General features: G+C 34.6%; 1 protein-coding gene across 1 annotated transcript in view; it reads left to right on the forward strand.

Annotated features, from left to right (window-relative positions):
* Positions 1-20,009, forward strand: part of DPP10 (dipeptidyl peptidase like 10) — a 648,385-nt gene that overhangs the window by 485,586 nt on the left and 142,790 nt on the right. The gene's annotated exons all lie outside the window — the stretch shown is intronic.

Raw genomic sequence — 20,009 nt, forward strand, 5'->3', positions numbered from 1 at the left:
GCCCTCTCTCCAGGTAGACAAGTTGTGAAAAGTTGTTGCTTCTGAGCACTTACATCCATGAGCACACTGTTTGGCTAGGGCTGAGCAAGTTGTGTGGTGAAAAAGGTGCTTTTTCCTCTGGTAGGACACAGCTCTGACCAAGAAGATAACCAGAATTTAGATTGGGTTTCAGTCCCCTCTTGTCTCTTCAGCTGGGTTGTTTTGTATTGAGAACAAGCTACATAATCATATGAAATAGCCCTGATATATCTCATATAACACTTACATGTAAGCATTTATATACATGCACACATTATGCTGGTGATGGTATGTACATAAGACATTTAAGTTAAGCTTGGTAAAGTCCTTAAGTTTTACTGGGATTCAAATTAATATCTACTTACATTTTAAACATGTGAAGACACTTTGGAAATAATCTGAATTTACTAATTATTTTATACTGGAAAACATTTTTATTTGTAAAACTTGTATAGCACAGTATATAATATATAAAAGCACCAAAATATACTGGAAAATGACAAAGTAGAATAATCAGAAGTGATATAAAATATTGTTGAATACTGATGACAAATTTTTGTTTTATCAGCAAGAAAGATTTTAATCTATGTTTAATCTTAGTATGGATCTGAGTTATAGTCCCAAATCTTATTCTCATCATTAGTTATTGTGTATTTAAAAAATATAACTAATGATAATGCTTAATTTGTATCTCACAATTTTATTTATACCAGCACATTGAGAAAAAAATAAATAAATAAAATCGAGGTTAGTAGAGATTTCTCTGCTAGGAATTTAAATGCTTAATTTCACGAAAAATCAGGAGGCTTGTAAGATGTGAGAAAGGAGAAATGGCCGGTATTCTTACTGCTGGGCTGTCTCCTGTGCTTATCACCTTCTTAATTGTTTCTCTCTTATCCCAACTAGGTTGATGAGGTAGGAGACCACGGAGACCAAAGCAGCACTTTTACTTTCTGAGCTGTGTAGTAGGGCCACCAACTGCTTGGTCATTCTATCCTAATCTAAAAAATGATCCAACCCAATGGCTAAGCCTGCACTGTGCACTACAAGGCTACTAGTTACATGTGGACATTTAAATTTAAATTAACGTTATAAAGTTACATGTTTAATTCCTCAGTTGCACTAGCCATATTTCGAGTACTCTATATTCACATATGGTTTGTGGCCAGTGCAGACTGAACACGTCCATCATTTCAGAAGGTTCTATTGACCATGCTGACCTAAGCACTTACTTAGAAATTAGTTTTCATTTTTTACTTACAATTCCTCGGAATCTTGCTTTAAATACTCCAGTGTTATACTAAGTGTCTCAGTCTCATACTGCCTTGTTAAGTTCAGTTGCCGTGAAGTAATTAGTAGTGTCTTGTGATGAAGGTCAGCAAAGCATAGCAGTCACGGCATTTTAGCCTTTAACCCTTTTGACAAAGATATACTTCCCTTTACCCAAACTTGTTTGCTAAAGGAGAATAATTACTGAATTTCATTGAATCTGAGATATCATCAATTGAAAGATGTAGCATTATTTTGTGTTCCAGTAAGCTGTTCAATTATGATGTTCCCTTTATATCAGAGTCATCTTAATTTCAAGGATGTTAAAATGTGAAAAAAATGCACATCTTGGATTTATTGAAATATGGTAAAATAAAAAGCCAAATCTTCCTTCCTTTACAAAATCATATCTTGCAACATAGAAAGAATAAGACAATTTAATTACAGAAAATTATACTTGATAGTGTATTAATGGATTGAGAGCTTTCTTAAAATACCCTTTTCTTTTATTCATCTTGTGTATCTGGCTTTATCTCTAATGACAAATAGCTCACTATACGTTAAAATACAAGAAAATTCAATCTTTTTACTGTTCAGATCTGCACATTTTAACAGCTGCCTATTAGTCATGGAACCACCACCACAATCAAGGTATAGAATAGTGCCATCACACTAAAAATTATCCCACATCACTCTGTGTTCAATCCTTCTCTTTAATTCCAGCCCAGCTGGAACTATTGATTGGTTTTTTTGTCTCCATAGTTTTACATTTTCTAGAATGTCATATAAATGGATTCATACAGTATGTAGCCTTTTAAAATTTTTTTTTATGTAGCCTTTTAAATCTGGTAACTTTTAATTTGCATCGTGCATTTGTGCTTCATGCATGCTGCTCTGTGTGTCAGGAGTTTGTTCCTTTTTTTGCTAAATAGTATTTGACTATATTGATATACCACAATTTATTCATTCCACAGTTGAAGGACATTTGTGTGGTTTCAAGTTGTTGATAATTATCTCAGAAAGGAGTATAAACATCGAGATTCAAGTTTTTGTGTGAGCATAGGCTTAAATTTCACTTCGATAAATACTTAAGAGTAGGAATTGCTGACTCATTTGGTAAAAGCATACGTCTACCTTTATGAGACTGTGAAACTGTTTTCTGAACTACCACTTGACAGTCCCATCAGAAATGTTTGAAACTTCCAGTGGCTTCATATAATCACCAATTTGTACCTTCAGTACTGTTATTATATTGCCATTCTAATTAAGTGTGTAGTGGTATTTGAATTTTCCTAATGACATCATCCTGAAAATTTTTTCATGTCCTTAATTGCTATCCATATATCTTCTTTAGATATATACTTGTTGAAATCTTTCCTCATTATTGGTGGGGGAGGGGATTGTTATTGTTTAATTATAAGTTCTTTATTTCTTTTGGATGCAGGTCTTTTATCATAAGTGATTTGCAAGTATTTTCTTCAAGTCTTTGGTTAACCATTTCATTTTGATATAAGTGATCTTTTTGAAAATCATTCTTAATTTTTATGAAATCCAATTTAGCCTTTTTTCATTTATGCATGGTGCTTTTGGCTTTGTCTGTAGGAAATTTTGCCTAACCAAAACTCACAAAGATTTTTCTTCAGTGTTATTTCCTTCTAGAAATTCTAGGTTATACACTGATGTCTATGATTCATTTCTGGTCAATTCTAATATATAATGCAAATTATGGATAAAGGTTTATTGTTTTGCATATGGATATTCAATTATTTCAGCACCGTTTGTTAAAAGTTTGATTTTCCTTTCTGTGTTGAATGGAGAGAAGGCTTGGTTAGAAAAGCAATGAATATATTTGTATATCTATGTCTATTTCTGAACTTTATCTTATTTTGTGAGTTATATGTCTATCATTTATTTAACATCACATTGTTTTTTTTTTTTTTTTTTTTTTTGTGGTACGTGGGCCTCTCACTGTTGTGGCCTCTCCCGTTGCGGAGCACAGGCTCTGGACGCGCAGGCTCTGTGGCCATGGCTCATGGGCCCAGCTGCTCCGCGGCATGTGGGATCTTCCCGGACTGGGGCACGAACCCGTGTCCCCTGCATCAGCAGGCGGACTCCCAACCACTGCGCCACCAGGGAAGCCCCATCACATTGTTTTGATTACTGTAGCTTTATAAGAAAATAATTGTGTGAGTCCTCCAAATTTGTTCTTTTTAAAAATGTTTTGGATTTCCTCTTTTGTCTTGTTTTGTTTGCCCTTCTGTATACATTTTAGAATCAGTCTGTCAGTATGTTTTTTGCTGGAATTTGAAGTGGAATAGTGTTAGATGCAAAAATCAGTTTTGGGAGACTTGACATCTTAAGTATACAGAGTGTTCCAATCCATGAATACCATGTATGTCAATATACTTAGGTCTTCTTCTCTTTTTTCATCAGTGTTTCGTAGTTTTGATCCTGCACATATTTTAAAAATATTTATATTTAAGTATTTAACCATTTTTGACACTATTATAAATGGCACTACTTTTGGGAATTTAATTCCCATTTGTTCATTGCTAGTATATTACTTTTGGACTCATTTTTCTATACTGACATTGTATTCTTTGACATTAGTATACTCACTTATCAATTCTAAAAAATACTGTAGATTTCTTGGATTTTCTACACACACAATTATGTCAGTTGAGGATAGAAACATTTTTTTTTCCTTTCCAATACATATGTATTTTATTTCATTTTCTTGCACTGAATAGGAATTCCAGTATGATGTTCAATAAGAATGGTGGGAATGTAAATCCTTGCCTTGTTTCCAAGGGTTGTGTGTTTAATCTTTTACCATAAAGTGTGACATTAGCTGTATGTTTTTGTTAATGCTATTTATCCCATTGAGGTGTTTCCTTCTAGTTATGGTTGCTCAGAGTTTTTAATCATGACTGGCTATTAAATGTCAAAAGATTTTTCTGCATCTATTAATATATAATGCAATTCTTATTTGGTCATTGGTGATGTGAAGTACTATAATAATTTATTTTCAAATACTGAATCAGTCTTACATCTAGAATAAATTCCAATTGGTCATAATATATTCTCCTTTTATCTGGTATTGGATTTCCTAGAATTTTTTGAGGAGTTTTGCATCTGTGTTCACAAATAATATTGATCAATTATATATATATATACACACACACACATATATATATATATATATCAATGCTTTCATCTGGTTTTGATATTAGGATAATATTGGCCTTATAAAATGAGTTAGGAAGTATTCTTTCTTCTCCTATCGTCTGGTAAAGTGTGTATTGATTTAATGGTCATCCTTCAATACATGCTTAATAAAGTACCAGTGAAGCCTATAGTTTTCTTTGCTTCAAATGTTGATTGGCTATTAATTTAATTTCTTTAACACATGAGGGACTATTTAAGTTACCTATTTAATATTTAGCAAAAGTCAGCGGTGTTGTATCTTTCAAGGAATTATTTCTAATATTTCTAATTTTGTTTTTGATCTGATTATAGCTTTATTAACATTATTGATCATAGTCCATTGATGTTTTAAGTGATTATTGATAGGTATCTACTTATTGCCATTTTGTTACTTATTTTTTGTTTTTGTTTGCTTGTTTGTTTTTTGTAATTCTTCCTCTGTTCTTTTTTTCTTCTTTTAGTATTTTTCCATGTGGTTTAGTGACTTTGTAGTGGTATGCTTGTGTTCCTTTATCTTTGTTTTTTTATATCTGTTGCAGGTTTTAGATTTGTGGTGACCATGGGGTTTATATATGTTAACCTATAACTATATCTACCTGTTTAAACTGGTAGTCATTTAAGATCAAGCACAATCTAAAAGATCAAGATTTTTTACTTCCCTCCCCCACATCATGTGTTTTTGATGTCATATTTTACATCTTCATCCCAATACTATTTATTATAGTTTTATTGATTTTATAATTTTTTTGTTTTTTAATTTTCAATTAAAAATTAAATTAAAAAAATTTTAATACTAGCTTATTTAAAGTGGTTGATCCTCAGCCTTTACTATGCATTTGCCTTTACTAGAGGGATTTTCCTTTCCTTTAGATACCTACCTCTTGTTGCCTTTTCCTTTCCACTTAGAGAAGACCCTTTAACATTTATTTTAGGGTGGGTTTAGTATTGATGAACTCTTTTAGTTTTTGCTTGTCTAAGAAGTTATTTATCTCTCCTTCAATTCTAAATGAAAATCTTGCTGGGTAAATTACCTAGGTTGCAGGGTTTTCCCTTTTAATGTTTTAAATATATCATGTCACTCTCTTCAAAGTTTCTGCAGAAAAATCAGCTGCTAGCCTTATGCGGGTCCCCCTGTATGTGACTCTTGTTTTCTCTTGCTGCCTTTAGAATTCTCTAACTTTAACGTTTTCCATTTTAATTATGACATGTCTTGGTATGGGTCTGTTTGGGTTCATTTTGTTTGTTAACCTCTATGCTTCGTGTACCTTGATATCTGTTTCCTTCTTCAGGTTCAGGAAGTTTTCAGCCATAATTTCATCAACCCCTTTCTCTCTTCTCCTTGTGGCACCCTTGTAATGCAAATGTTGGTATATTTGATGTTATTTGATGTTTATAACTGTTTATAAACAGTTATAAACTATTCTCATTTCTTTTTTAATTTGTTTTTCTTTTTGTTGTTTTAATTGGGTGACTTCCATTATTACAATTTCCGGATCATTTATGTTTTCTTCTGTATCACCAAGTCTGCTATTAATTCCTTTTAGTTAATGTATTCTTCAGTTCCAGTTGGTTCTTTTTTATATTTTCTAGTTCCTTGTTAAAATTCTCACTGTGTCCATCTATTATTTTCCCTGATTTAGTTTGCATTTTTATTACTAAGGCTTTGAACTATTTATCTGATAAATTATTTATTTCTGTTTCACAGTTGTTTTCTCTTTTTCTTTCTATTGAAACGAATCCCTCTGTTATCTCATTTTGTTTAACTTTCTCTGTCTCTGTTAAGTTTGGTGAAAGAGTTAGCTTTTGTGGTCTTGAAGGGGTGTCCATGCATGGGAGTCTTCTCATACAGTCTGTGTGTGCCTGGTGACTTTGGTGGGAGAGAGAGATATAACACGAGCACAAGTTATGTTTTAACCCAAGGTGTGCTATCACCTTGGTAGGAGAGGGGGCCTGAGATGGAGGAGCTAGATCCAGAGCCAGGTGTGAGTTGGGGCCTCCCCTATGCTCTGTGGCCATCACTGCTCTATCAGGGGCAGGGTTGGGTCCCAAGTTGCTGGAGCAGAAGCCCTGAGGGGCAGGTCAGTCTGGTTCTGTTCCCTCTAAGTGTGTGCTCGCCCCTCTTCCAGCACTGGCACATTTGCCCCAGAGGGGATTAGTGCTGTAGCAAGAGGGCCTGGAGCAGACCCTTGGCATGGGTGTGGGCATGGGCTGTGGCAGTCCTGCCCCTAGTCAGAGTTCCCTGCTGCTTCTGATGGGCTGCTTCAGTAACTGCTAGTAATGGCTGTCCACACCCTATTCAGATGCTGTTCTGTTTCTGAGCTGGCTCTGTCCCTCACAACTGAGCAGTCCCCTTACCCTGGCATCCCTCACCCTAGTGTGGAGCTGCATTGTGAAGCAACCAGGACCAGAGTGGTGCTCTACTGAGGCTGGGGTGTGCACCAGGGTAGTTGCAGGAAGCCTGCCAGAGTCCTGTACTGTTTCAGTCTGCTTTCTCCCCCCGGTTTTGGGAGTAAGCAGGTGTGCACTTGCTCTTCACGAGTGAAGTCTAGATTTTTTACAGCCCTCCTGCTCATGTCCCCCTCCTCTTCTGTGTCCCCTTGCAGGAGCACAGGTCTCACCCTGATTGCTCCTCTTCCCTTCCTCCCAGACTGTGTGTGGATCCTTCTTACAACTTCGGTGTATAGGAGTCTTTCTTCCAGTCTCCAGTTAGTTTTCAGTGAGAATGGTTCCATAGGTAGATGTATTTTCGATGCGTTCGTGGTGGGAGGTGAGCTCCACATCATCCCACTCCATCATTCTGATCTCTTCCAGCTACCGTAATATTGTAAGAGTTTAAGGAGTCAAAATGTGTCTAAGACTATCTAGATAATTGAATTACCTGAAAACTGTATAATTAAAAAACAATATATGGACTCCTGGTGCAGTGTTTAAGAATCTACCTGCCAATGCAGGGGACATAGGTTCGAGCCCTGGTCGGGAAGATCCCACATGCCACAGGGCAACTAAGTCCGTGCGCCACAGCTACTGAGCCTGCACTCTAGAGCCCGCGAGCCACAACTACTGAAGCCTGCAGACCTAGAGCCCGTGCTCCACAACAAGAGAAGCCACTGCAATGAGAAGCCCACACACCGCAACGAAGAGTAACCCCCGCTCTCCGCAACTAGAGAAAGCCCGCGCACAGCAGCGAAGACCCAATGCAGCCAAAGATAAATAAGTAAATGAAAATAAATTTATTAAAAAATATATAGTTTACAATGACTAAGTTAATTGGCAATGTGTAATAAAGGCTCTAAATAATTAATCATATAATTATTTTAAGCATGATATCCTAATAATAACAACAACAGCAACAACAATAATAATGGTTATTGAATACTTAAGATATACTAAGGACTTCACAACTATTATCTCAGTTAATCTACACAGCAAGCCTATGAGGTAGGTCGCATTATCGTTCTTATTTTCCTGATATGGGACCTAAAGCTCCCCCTGTCCAAAATGCAGCTCACTGGAATTTAAATGTAGTAGGCTGCTGAGCATAAATTCCAATAGCACATCAGTTCCCTTAACCATGTCATTGAGAAAATTATATTTCTTTTGTCCAATTTTTTGTCATCTACTTGTCCAATATCTTCTGATACTTTCTTGAATTCCCCGTGCTATATTCTCATAATCCTAGTCAAAACTGTGATTGTTTTCTCACATGTGGGCTCTTATATCTAATTCAGAAGTTCAAAGCCTCAATGAGGAATAATTCTTAAGGAAAATACAGCACCTTCCTCAATGTTACTTAAAGGGGTCATTTTCCTTACACAGCTCGGTGTGTAATACCTGCTGTCAAGTATTTATTACCCTGAGCCTGGCTGCTTCTTTCTTTGAACCAGGAATGGTATTTGACACCTGCGTACTTCTATCAATAGATTCTGCTCACAATACAGCATTGGGAGGTGATTTTAAAACTTTCTACATTTGCTTATAAGAATAAATTCTTTAATGTAGTCTAAAGTGAACAGGATGATTAATTTCACATTAGGGAAGAACATTGACTCCGAAGCCCTTTTCTCATGTTTTATAATGAAACTTCTACAGCCTCTAGTTTTTCTATTCAATCACCTTGGCTGTAAACAATGGGAATTTTCATAGAGCAGAACAGCATTTCCCAAACCTGCCTGACAAAAAGGATGACTGGAGGCACACAGTAAAATGCAGATTTCAAGGTCTCTCCTAGGTGATTTCCTGGAATTCATAATTTTATAAAATTCTTCTAATGATTTTTATGATTCAGAAAATTTAAAGAATATCACAATACATTTTTTCTTAAAGGGGAGAAGGGAAGGATAATTTGGATTATTAAGATACTAATTAGTCAAAGTGCAACACCGGGCTTCTAGAATCAAGCAAAAGTGGGCACAGAAGTGAAGAAAACAGACCCACGTAGTTCATTTTTTTACAATTTTCCCTGATCTTCTGATTTTTGGTATAAATCATATGTACTATCTCCCCTGTGCAAGTATTATATACTTACAGCATGTAGCTTTCTAAGAGGGAGAAAAGGTCTGTTCTTGAACCTTAGGCTCCGGTACCTACTCCACCTGATGGTTTCTGGATGATCTGTGTGGCATTTTCAAGGCTCAGTTGGTTTGGATGACCTTCAGGGCTAAAGATTTGGCCCCTTCAGGAAGAAAGTTCTGCTCTTAGTAATAATCAGATTGTCATGGGCCACTTGCCAGTCCAGATGAATACACATGAAGTGATTGAGATTGAAAGTCAATTCTTTATATATTTGATTTTCATGACATCAGAAATCTTACAAATAGAGGGGTCAGAGGGATTTTATGTTGAAAGTCAGTGGAGCATTACCTTTGCTATGTGGGATGACAACTTCTTCAGATATTATTGTCACCATTAGAGTAATTGTTCTGTAAAGTTTTGTCTCAATTTCTGTTTCCTTTGAAAAATAAATATTTCCTGTCAACTTAGAATTCAGGTCATTTTTCATAAGCAGCATATAAAAGCACATTAATTTTTTATGGATGTCTGCGTATATTTTTATCCTAGGGTTAGTTATTCTCAAATATTTTCGACCTACAACCTTTACCTTTAATAAGAGTTCTTCTCCATTAACACCTTCAGTAACTTCCCATCCTTTATTTTTTTTTAAATTTTATTGGAGTAGAGTTGATTTACAGTGTTGTGTTAGTTTCAGGTGTACAGCAAAGTGATTCAGTTATAGATATACATATATTCCTTCTTTTTCAGATTCTTTACCCATATAGGTTATTACAGAATATTGAGTAGAGTTCCCTGTGCTATACAGTCGGTCCTTGTTGGTTATCTATTTTATCTATAGAAGCATATATACGTTAATCCCCAGCTCCTAATTTATCTCTCCCCGCCGTGTTTCCTCTTTGGTAACCATAAATTTGTTTTTGAAATCTGTGAGTCTGTTTCTGTTTTGTAAATAAGTTCATTTGTATCATTTTTCCAAATTAGATTCCACATATGAGTGATATCATATGATATTTGTCTTTATCTGACTTACTTCACTGAGTATGATAATCTCTAGGTCCATCCATGTTGTTGCAGATGGCATCATTTCATTTTTTATTTATGGCTGAGTAGTATTCCATTGTAGAAATGTACCACATCTTCTTTATCCATTCCTCTGTCAATGCATGTATCTTTTTGGATGGTGGTTTTCTCTGGATATATGCCTGGGAGTGGGATTGCTGGATCATATGGTAGTTCTGTTTTTAGTTTTTTAAGGAACCTCCATACTGTTCTCCATAGTGGCTGTATCAATTTACATTCCCACCAAGAGTATAGGAGGGTGCCCTTTTCTCCACACCCTCTCCAGCATTTATTGTTTGTAGACTTTTAATGATGGCCATTCTGACTGGTGTGAGGTGATATCTTGGGGTTTTGATTTGCATTTTTCTGATAATTAGTGACGTTGAACATCTTTTCCTGTGTTTTTTGGCCATCTGTATGTCTTCTTTGGAGAAATGTCTATTTATTTAGATCTTCCACCCATTTATTGATTGGATTGTTTCTTTGACATTGATCTGCATGAGCTGTTTGTATATTTTGGAGATTAAACCCTTGTTGGTCACTTTGTTGGCAAATATTTTCTCCCATTCTGAGCAATGTCTTTTCCTCTTGTTTATGGTTTCCTTTACTGTGCAAAAGCTTTTAAGTTTCATTATGTCCCATTTGTTTATTTTTGTTTTTATTTTCATTACTCTAGGAGAAAGATCTAAAAAGATATTGCTGCGATTTATGTCAAAGAGTCTTCTGCTTATATTTTCCTCTAAGAGTTTCATAGTGTCCGGCCTTACATTTTGGTCTTTGATTCATTTTGAGTTTATTTTTGTGTATGGTGTTAAAGAATGTTGTAATTTCATTCTTTTACATGTAGCTGTCCAGTTTTCCCACCACCACTTATTGAAGAGACTGTCTTTTCTCCATTGTATATTCTTGCCTCTTTTGTCATAGATTAAATGACCATTGGTGCATGGGTTTATTTCTGGGCTTTCTATCCTATAACTTGCCATCCTTTAAAAGAAAATCATTGATTTTTCTTGAAGATGTTTCCATCACTAGGAAACAGGCAAAGTTATGTCACTTACTCAGGTTTGCACAGTAAACGTTGAGCCAAACAAACAATTCACACAGACACTTTAGCACCCAACCCGCAGTCTTCACTATATCACTACTCTGCATGCTTATGGTGACAGAAGACATTAAATGAAAACATTAACAAGTAAATTATGTTCATGACCAATAAAAACATCTTTTAAGAAATGGACTGAAGTGTTTTTTGAAAGTAATAAACAATAAAATTTTTATTTGACAGTAATTAATCCTCCTCTTGGTTTAACTAGAATTTAATCAAAAGACTAAACCTGCACTTAAATAGGCAGTATTTAGAGTGTATATATGTCAAAAAAAGATGAAATGAACTAACCTTCTCGGATGTTAAAATGTATTCTAAAGTTGTATTATAGTGATTCTAGTCAGAAAAAAGGTCAAAGTTATATAAGGAATTAAGGAGGTACATTAAATAAAAGGATAAATTACAAATCAATTATATTGGAAAACTGCCTGGTTATTTGGGGAAGAAAAAAACAAAACTGAATTTATACTTCACCCCTTAAACAAAAAATAATTTAAGGTGGATTGAGGAGATCATAGACTTGAGAAGTACTAGAAAGAATATTGTTTAAAGTTTAAAATGTTGAGTTAGTGAAGCTTCTCTTGGCACCCTTCTAGGGTCTGAAATAGTATATAGCTTTTAGAAATAATCACATAAAGATTTAAAATTTCCCTGTAGAGAACACACACAGGGAAAGAGAAAAGGCAAACTTTAGTTGGGTAAAATATTTATTGCATTAATGAAAATACCTTTGCATTTTGTAATATAAAAAGAGCTTTTAGATATCAACAAGGAAAAGATGAACAATGCCATAGAAAAGACATTGATAGATAAGGAACAAATGAAGAAGTACAGAGCACTAAGAGCTTATGACAAAATATTCAGGCTTAATCATAATTAGTCTGCAAGTCTAAATAATGATGTTTGTTTTCGTTTTTGCCACTCAAACAATCCAAATCAGCACAATGGGTAATGTTATTTTATTGTGGCATTAAAGAAAACATAAGATACTTGTGTAGCACATAGCACTATGAATTGTTTCTAATCTTTCTAGAAAATGATTTGGTAGTATGAAGCAAAATGTAAAATGTGCATATCTTCGGATCTACAAATTTTACTTCTGGGAATGTATCCTAAGGATATGTGTAAATATGCAATGAAAATAATCTCAGTGTTTTGCATATGTGAAAAATCTCAACCTAAATAGCTATTAATATGTAAATAATTACATAAATTATCATATATTCTTGAAAATTATATTTTTATAATTTTTGAAAAGAAAATTTGAAAATTTGAAAAAAGAAATTTGAAAAGAATATTTTCTCTAATATTTTAAAATTATTCAACACAAATGAGTCTTAATTATTTATGGGGGATAGTGTTGCAAAAAGTAACTAATAAATACCATTAATTTTATGGTTGTTTTCCTTTCTTGCTTAATAGTAAGACTTTTATTAAAGAAATTTTAAAATTTCAATTACAATAGATTTGAGTTTTCCTGGTTTTGGTTTGAGTTTTGGCTTAGCCTCATGTGATAACTAAATAATTTCCTTATGGTTTGTCTTATAATCTTTATTAGGAAACAGTGGGATATATCTTGCTTTCTCCATTTTCCTGATGAGTAAAGTAAAATTTTTAAGTAACCTGCTCAAGAAAACAGAAGCTAGGACTTGATCCCATTGAAATAAAGAAAGAACCTTTTCATCAAAGTTACTGGGGAATGAAATGACTACTTTCCTGAGTTACATACTTGGTTCCATCAACAAGGGCCTGCAAATGCCTTCAAATAGTGTTGAATCAATAATTTTAATCCTTGTCTTTCAAGTTATAGTACTCAGTAGAAGCAGTTTGAGATTTTTGTCTCTCACACTCTACTATTGTAATAATATATTTCTTCATTGACATGCTATAGAGAAATTTACTGTATGGGTAGTTAGATGATGTTTAAATTTATTTCAGTGCAGATTGAAAACCTACTTGCACTACTGTCAGCAGTTAACCCTTAAGTGCTATTCAGGTTATCAAACCAGATATTTTTAATATTGGGACATAGGAAATAGTTTAATGCCAGTTGGTGTGAAAACAGCTTATCTGCATTAATTAATACAGAATGGTCTGGTATGTGAAAATATTTTATTACAAAGGATGGCACTGTCAATGAGGTTGGTATTTTAGTCAGCAGTATATTATGGTGAAAATTGCATGTTAAATATGAATAATTAAAAAACTGATGCTAGGGAGCTTCTTTGGAATGAAATTTTGTATTATAGACAACATCTCATGAACTAAATTCTGAGAGCAATTCTGGGAGATTTTTCTATAATGATCAGTTAGTGTATTTAACAGGAAATAGATCAGAAAATGATTTATTCCTCTCACTCAAAGATCTCTTGTATAATACAGTATATTCTTCTCATGCTGGCTGCTTTTACTTTGCAAGTCATTGGGTTATATCCTGGACACGATAATCCTACACAAAATTGAAAAATGATGCCCAGGTAATTTTTGTCATCTGCTTTTAAGACTTGAGTCATTAGCCATCCATTTTCTTAAATAAAATAAACGTTTTAAATGAAGCCATGTTTACCTTATATAATTTCTTATTAGGTTGTTCACTTTCATAGTATGCCAACAGTATCGTATTTCAGCTCAGAGTGAATACACTATGAATACTAAAAACAAAGAAAACAATATCCTATCTTTTCCAAATGGGAAGCCTGCTAGACTCAAATAAAGTAAGAAAAAGTCAAAATCTTACTATATATCCTGTGTGATGATGGCATCATGATGCGTATAGGTTAACAGAATGACTAAATTGGGTTTGTGGCAGATAGTCTGTCTTTTAATTAGCAAATTTATTTTTATTTGTTTTATATAGATTTTGCCAAATTTAGAGCTGAATGAAACGTCTAAACTTTATCTTCTCTAGCATCATTTATATTTAGTCTCACCATCTTGAGTATTTTACTGTGTCTGCCACTTACCATAATGGTGATACAGTGAAAGAATCTTACATGGTTCTTCCATGTGGTAACACATTAAAACGATGCTTGCATGTTTGGAATGTGTAAGATCTTGGTTCCAATCATGATTTTACCAATTGTGTATCCTGCATGGATAGTACTTTTTTTTTTTTTTTTTGTAGACGGGGTCCTTTATTTAACTTCTTAAAGAAGAAAACATATAAAACATTTTTATCCACTTTCAAATTGAGGATCAAGGGGAATGACATCAGTGAAAATGTCAGAGTAGATGGTAAAACCTGTCAGTAATGATCTTATCAACATAATGTAAGTTTTTTAAATTAATTTTTATTGGAGTATAGTTGATTTACAATGTTGTGTCAGTTTCTGCTGTACAGCAAAGTAAATCAGTTATACATATACATATATCCACTCTTTTTTAGATTCTTTTCCCATATAGGTCAGTACAGAATATTGAGTAGAGTTCCCTGTGCTATACAGTAGGTTCTTATTAGTTGTCTATATTATATATATAGTAGTGTGTATATGTCAATCTTAAAGATTAAAGAAAGTAGACTAAAATATTGACAAATATTACTTATACCTTAAATTCCCTCCCATATTTATTTTCCCTTTCTACCAATACCTGTTGTTCACAATGTTCACAAAACCTTTTTTAATACAATGTCTTAAAAGGATTTTTGTAGAGCTGCATCTTGTAATTTTGTGAACCATATTTACTACATTAGAGTATCCTACCTGATGGTCTAGTTTTTCACTGCATAATAAAGATAAAAATGTCCAAAACAACATAACCACTACTTACTCATCGTGAAAGGTATTCCATTATCCTAGAACAAACTTGGCATCAATATACCACTTACTTCCAAGAGAAACAAACACCCTTTTGTCTACATTGTCTTTTCTCTCACTGCCACTTTTTCATAAATACTATTTATTCAGAGACCTGCTTCCTCATAGTTTAGTTTTCCTAACTGTTTGAGTCAATGGCAAATCCATAATCCTATTTTAAATATCCTCAAGCCATGAAAAAGTATGCTATTTATTCCAATTCGGCAGTTTAACTGCAGTGCAGAAAAGTTCGGCACCCAGAGATTTAAGCGTTTAAATTAAATTAAAGCGTTTAAGCGTTTTAAGCGTAAATTACTAAGGCACCCTGTTCTTTTTTCTTGTAAGTGTAACTCTCCTTGACATGAATCCCCATAGATGTCTTAGGCAATAAATGATATTCCAAGAAAATGTGAAAAAGCTAAAGGAGAAGGGGATTTACATTTTTAATTTGATATATTAGATCATCTTTCAATGAAATCTCTTAACTGTGATAATCACAATTAATTCATGCCTACTCGTGTCCATAAATCTTTGGGTGGTACCTTTAAAGGTCTTTCAGAAATAAATCTTTTGCAAAGCTGGAGTCATGCTTCCTGTCCCAGCTCCCTGAGAGAGAGAGTACGGAGAGATTAAGTCATAATATGGGTTGTAATCAGACAGACGTAGGCTCAAATTGTGGCTGTCTCCTGCTTAAACTTTCAGTGCTTCCAGAGCCTATCCCATGAATTATGAATTACAGTTTCTACTTCCTGAGTTTGATTTAAACATAAATGATATATGTTGAGCACTCAGCAGAGTCCAGTATATAGTAAATACTCAATTCAATAATTATATTAGTTCCTTCAATGCCAAAGTCAACTGTTATCTTCCCTATGATTGCAGGCTTGAAACAGGTTACTAATTGCTTCTTGGAAAGCTTATGATTTATAATCTGCAAGTTCTAATTTAACCAAGACCTGCAACTGGAGCCCTTTATACTAATATAATATTTCCTAACTTTGTCACCCCAAATGGGTGAAGAGCTCTTTGGGGGCAGGGGTCATGTTTATTACAGTCTTTGCATTTGGCAAGGTACTTAACTTATAAGCTTGCATATAATTAGTATTCAACACATGTTTATAAACTGACAGATAGACAACATATAGGAGTAAATAAAAGTTGATACTCTTTTGTATTTTACTCTATTTTAAAAATGAGTTTTATCCCCATAATAATTTTTTTTTGGAATGGTACCTAGTGTAGTGCCTGTGTCAAAAAGATTACTTAACAGACATTTGATAACTGAATGGATGTAGCTAGTTTTCATTTGCAGAACATGAACACCACCACTATGGGTAGCTTCTATATGTTTCTTGTGTTTAAGTTCTGGCAGACCTTCCTTCAATATGCCTGTTTTTTTTTTTTTTCTTTCTTCCAGTAACATCTCATGCTATGTCTGTGTTACGTGTACAGGTAGTCTTCGTTTTTTAAAGATTCTGGATTTGCAAACGTACCTATTTTCTAAATTGTATTTGTAACTGCAAGATCCATACTTGCTGCATGTTCTCAGTCATTCACAAACATGTTCAGAACAGCAGAACATCTGTGTTGCCTGATGCACACTTTCCCAGCTGAGATCAAAAAAGGTGATGCAAGGTCTTCTTGTTCCAGCTTTCATACTGTAAATTAGTGTCCTTTTCATGGTCTTTTAGTGCTATTTTTTCAAAAATGTTTGTGCTTTTTGTTGGTGATTTTGCTGTTTAAAGTACTCCCAAGCACAGTGCTGAAGTGCTGTCCAGTGTTATTAGGTGCAGGAAGGCTGTGATGTGCTTTACAGAGAAAGTACATGTGTTAGGTAAGCTTCATTCAGGCATGAGTTACAATACTGTTGGCCATGAGCTCAGTGCTAATGAATCAACAATATTTAGTGTTAGATACAGTGTCTTCATGTTAAAAAACACGTGAAAAGATGGTATGTATTGATTGGTCGATTAAAATGTAACCAGAGACCCGCAGGAACCTAACCCTATATTTCTCCCAGGAGCAATCATTCAGTATTTGCTAATTCAGTGTTTACGATGACTTATAGAGCAAAGCTATAGCAAACAATGATAATTAGTTATACCACTCATGGTGATTAATATTTAGTAATCAGCCTCTTATAGGGTCCTAAAGTAAGGTAGAGGTGGTGGGGATCAGATTGGTTTGCAGGATCTTATGATGCCTTCTGTACATCCCAATACATTTTGGCATCATGAGACTGAATGTCATCTCAAGTCCAGCTTCCAGGAGTAAGCACTGATCACGTTTTTACATAGTATATCTCAATTTTGCCCCACACCCACTACCTTTGCTATAACTATTCACTCTCTGTAACAAGCAGTGGAACATCATTTGCAGAGATGGGATGAATATGTAATTTTTGACTGTGAAGTGTCTTTGTCCCCAAGGATCTCATCAAATGTTCAGTTCGGCGCTCACTATGCAACAGCCAATCATTATAGGAAAAAGACTGTTTCTAACATCAGGGACTCCAATTTTATCCTCTCATCGTAAAACAAGACCTACCTAGCCAATGTAGAAGAGGAACATAGGATAAAAGGAAATGAGGAGTGTCAAAAAAGAATAGAAATGTTATTCAAGGAAGGAAAGAGAGAGATGCAGATTAACACAGACTGAATTTAGCCCAATGTGCTTCAATACAAATGTTCAGTAAAGCTAAGTCTAATTCTACTTGAAAACTCCCCCTTTCAGAATCTCTGCAACACTATGCAAACAAACATAAAGAAATGTCTACCTCTAACCCTGTTGAAAATCTCTCCTATCTTACACTCTTTACATTCTGTGGTGGACATATAATGCAATTTTAGTTATGGAAAACTACAAAGTATTTGAGATCTTCTGGGAGTACACACACTCACACACACACACACACACACACCCCAAGGGACAGTGGATTTAGTGGAAAGAGTTCTAAGCTAAGAAAAGAGGGCTAGGTTCTAATTACCTGTAAATGGCAAGCTGCTGGCTTTGTAGGGAACCTATAGTTGAGGCTAAATCTCTGCAACTTGTTTGCTGTGTGTTTGCAGGTTAGGCAGGATTAACTTTTTTTAATTAAAGTACAGTTGACTTGCAATATTATGTTAGTTTCGGGTATACAACATAGTGATTTAATATTTTTATAGTTTATGCACATACAGTAGTATTAACTGTATTCCCTGTGCTATACATTACATCCCTGTGACTTATTTTATAACTGGTAGTTTGTACCTCTTAATCCCTTTCACCTGTTTTTTTCATCTCTGACCCTCCTCCCTCTGGCAACCACTAGTTTGTTCTCTGTATCTGTGAGGTTAAATTCTTTATTGTGATCTTCCATCTCAGCATACCAGCTGAGAGAAACAAATGCTGTATTAGGCTAAGAACTACAAAGTAGAAAGTGGATTTATATATCCCTCTCTCTAAATCCCATCATTGGGAGACCGTCTAAGTTCTTTGGATTCATACATCGAGAAGAGCCAGCAACCTCTATAATTCTATATTATATAAATATGATAGAGACCAACAGTCAATGGTTATATCCATCCAGTTTTGTCTCAGTGGTTATTTTGGCTTGCTTTGACTAAAACAGTAGTGCACAGGAACTCTCAAGATGGATGTGAGCCTAGAATTCAGGTACAGTGTGTTAGGTGATTAACAGATGGGATGAATAGTTTCTTTTTACCCATAACATCATTGACACATTTGTCTGCTTTGAAGACCAAGTGCTCACTTGGCAGTTTGCTTTGGCAGCAGAACTTTCTGAGTTGAAAAAAAATGTTTATAGAGGTGGTCACATTTCTCACCTCTTTGTCAGCTATAGTAGTAAATTCAAGATTTAAAATTTGTAGTCAAATATGGAATTTTATAGAACACAATATGAAAGCCAAAATAGACACCAGGAAAAGTTATTTTCACTTCTATGACTATAGTGAAGGCAATCTCAGATTTAATAGTTATTCCAAAAGAAATGGAGGAATAAAGCTTCATTGTAAAACACAATATTATAACAAATGGGGGAAGGATTGTAATTTCAATGCAAAGAGAGAACACTAGTATTGCTTTACAGAATATGTGGCCAATCATGTTTAATTGAAGCTATTGCAGTGAGAAGTAACAATTTGACTTCTAGGGAGTTTCAATTGACAGTATTATATTTGTGCAACGTACATCCACTAGAGGAATAAAAGAAACTTTTATACTTGGATGCTGAAAAGTGGAAGTATCAACATAAGTTCTGTAAATCTTGCAAATAATAACAATATAGCTAGATGGAAAAAATTTTCTTCACTAGATCCACATAGCTTAGAGAAAAAGAATTTCATTGAAATGTCACATACTTATCATCTCTTTCCCTAACCCGTCTTTTGCAATTTTCCTCATTCCTCTGTATTCTACTATTCCACCATCTTTAATTAGTAAGAACCAAAATATAGGGATATCTTTGCGTCATCCACTGTGTTCCTTAATGTCACCCCATCATGGATGCTGTGATCCTTGGGAAGATGCCCTTTAAAAAGAAACAAGGCTCTTTATAAGATGGCACTAAAGTCTCTTGAAGATACATACTTGCAACCCACTATTTAACATGTAATTTTCAACTATTTCTATGAAGTGATTGGGGTGTTACCCCATTTTGTCTCCACAAACACTTTAAGCTGCAAGAGTTTTTCCCCATCAGAATCATTACTCAACAAATATTGATTGCATGTTGCATGCAAACATGACACCATATAAGGTAATGTGGAGGATGCAAAGGTAATACGCACCTGGACCTGACAACATTTTAGTGGGAAAAAGAAACAAGTACTTAAAATATTTATCTAACTTACATTACAGGGTGAGAATTGGCCTAAGAGTTGAAAGTAAACTGTGAGACAGATTTCTATTGAAGGCTATGCAGAGGTTATAATGGAAGGAGGGGAAATTTTCACCTGAGTGAGGGTAGGATGTCCTAAAAAAAAGAAAAAAAGAGAGAGAGAGAGAGAGAGAGAGAGAGAGAGGGATGCTCAGGTTACTCAGGATAT

Source organism: Lagenorhynchus albirostris, chromosome 6 (genome assembly GCF_949774975.1).
Source record: "Lagenorhynchus albirostris chromosome 6, mLagAlb1.1, whole genome shotgun sequence".
Taxonomy (NCBI): Eukaryota; Metazoa; Chordata; class Mammalia; order Artiodactyla; family Delphinidae; genus Lagenorhynchus; species Lagenorhynchus albirostris.